Below are 2,004 nucleotides of genomic sequence, written 5' to 3'. Positions count from 1 at the left end.
TGGAACTTGATTAATATTTATTTGAATATGGTAGTAATTATTTACTACTATATTCAGCATTTACATTTTTGTCTTTTCATGTAGCTCTAATATGTTTTATAGCAGTTTCAATTGCCTTAAAAAAGCTTTGTTGTTGTTTGATAAAGTTTTTTTTAACTTTATGGAAACACCTTATTTTATTTACTACTTGGCAAATAAGGGTTGATTCGGTACTTGTTCATATGCTATGTTGACCTGTAAATGGTTTCTTTTTTCATAAACTCTTAGAAATAATCTTTTTTGTAGCTCTTAGAAATTCAGACTGGGGTACCATAACATGAACCTCTTTTTCAAAAACATGGTATTCATTATTTATAATCAACAATTCTTAAATTTTGTGAGATTTATGACTATATTGACTAGATAATACTGTGGTATATAAGAGTGTTCTATGGTATGAAAAATATTTAGTAGATATTCATGTGAAAAGTTTCTCAGGGACATATTCTACTTCTTATAAACAACGGAATAATGTGCATTTGTGGAATGATTCCAGAACAATGTAATATAACAGCTTTTCTGTGAACTTTGGGGATAAGCATGATTTGGATTCTTAGAATAGAAATGCCAAAAGCTGATGATTATGGAGAGAAAACATGTGTCTGTTCATGTCTAGCTTACGCTCAGCAACAGATAGAGGAGGTGTGACTTTTAAAAGCCCTGAGCTAATTGTACTTTCCAGTCACGAAAGTTTTATGGGAATGTGATGGTAGCATATGCAAAAATCAACAACCTGTTTTACTGCTCCATCAGGAAGACTTGGTTCACTTGTTAGGGCATTGCTGTAGTGGATCATCAGGATTGTGTTTAGAACACTGTTTTGGACTCTGTTCAGAAATTCATTGCCTAATAACAAGTGTTTTTCACACTTTCTCATGGTTTACTTGCAACTTCAGCTTACAAGGAACCTTTCAAGAACATGAATCCTTTTGATACATCAAACCGTGGATTAAAACATATAGAGAGCCTAATTGATTTGCATTGCTCATTTTTAATAAAATGGCTTTTATGTTAGAATTGGGTTAGAAATAAGTCTGTGTTGTAAAGATAAAATTTTCCATGACAGTATTGTGGAGGTAATCTCATTTAGTTCTGTGTGTTTTATCAATGTTCACCAGAAAGATCTATCAAAATTACCTGTATGTACTTTGATGGAAAAGCCAAGAAGGAAGGTGCTCTTTTAGCATTTGAAGCTAGTATGAATATAAAGCATGTAGCCGTTGGTTCTGGATTGCCTGGGTTTCAAAGGCTCTATCTAGTTCAGCAATGCCCAATAGGGCTTTCTATAGCGAAAGAAATACTCATACTATGCTGTGTAACTTGTAGCCACAGTGACTAGGGGGACTGAAGAAGTGAATATTTAATTTTAGTTAAATTTAAATAATTATATGTGGGTAGTGAGTGGTTAGATAGTGCAATGTCTAGTAGTATTAAGAAACTGAAGGCAAACAAAGGTAATAAAAAAGTACTACATTGAACTAAATCGTACTTCTGACCCTAATTTGCTTGGCACAGCTTATAGGCTCTTACCCTTAATTTTCTTCTTCTACTGTAATGTCATCATAGATCTAACGCCTTCTCTGAGCTTTACTGCCTAACTTTTTTTTTTTTTTTTTTATCCAGCCTCAGCTATTCTTTTATAGCAATGCAAAACAGACTAAGACAGATACTCAAGATGTTACCAGTTGTATGATCTTGGGTTTTTTTTTTACTAGAACTTACACTAGGACTGATACTATTTTGATGTCTGCTATCTTCACCTCAACTTTTTTTTTTCGTTTAACTCCAATACTTTCCACCAGTGAGAGGGCACTCTTATTTGCACATTGCCCAGTACATTTTTTTTCATTTGACAGACTCTTCTTAATTTTTCTAAACTCACAATTATTAAGGCATTTGTTCAGTTTACCCCAACAAAACCCACACTTCTAAGGGTGTTTTCATGTGACTCACTGGCACTGTTAC

At 33.4% G+C, this 2,004-nt stretch overlaps 1 protein-coding gene across 3 annotated transcripts in view; it reads left to right on the top strand.

The window, feature by feature from the left end:
- Positions 1–2,004, top strand: part of ABHD17B (abhydrolase domain containing 17B, depalmitoylase) — a 48,011-nt gene that overhangs the window by 25,882 nt on the left and 20,125 nt on the right. The gene's annotated exons all lie outside the window — the stretch shown is intronic.

This window comes from Cebus imitator, unplaced genomic scaffold (assembly GCF_001604975.1).
Source record: "Cebus imitator isolate Cc_AM_T3 unplaced genomic scaffold, Cebus_imitator-1.0 Scaffold355, whole genome shotgun sequence".
NCBI lineage: Eukaryota > Metazoa > Chordata > Mammalia > Primates > Cebidae > Cebus > Cebus imitator.
The sequence above is the reverse complement of the archived record's forward strand: the minus strand, read 5'-3'. Positions and strand labels throughout refer to the sequence as shown.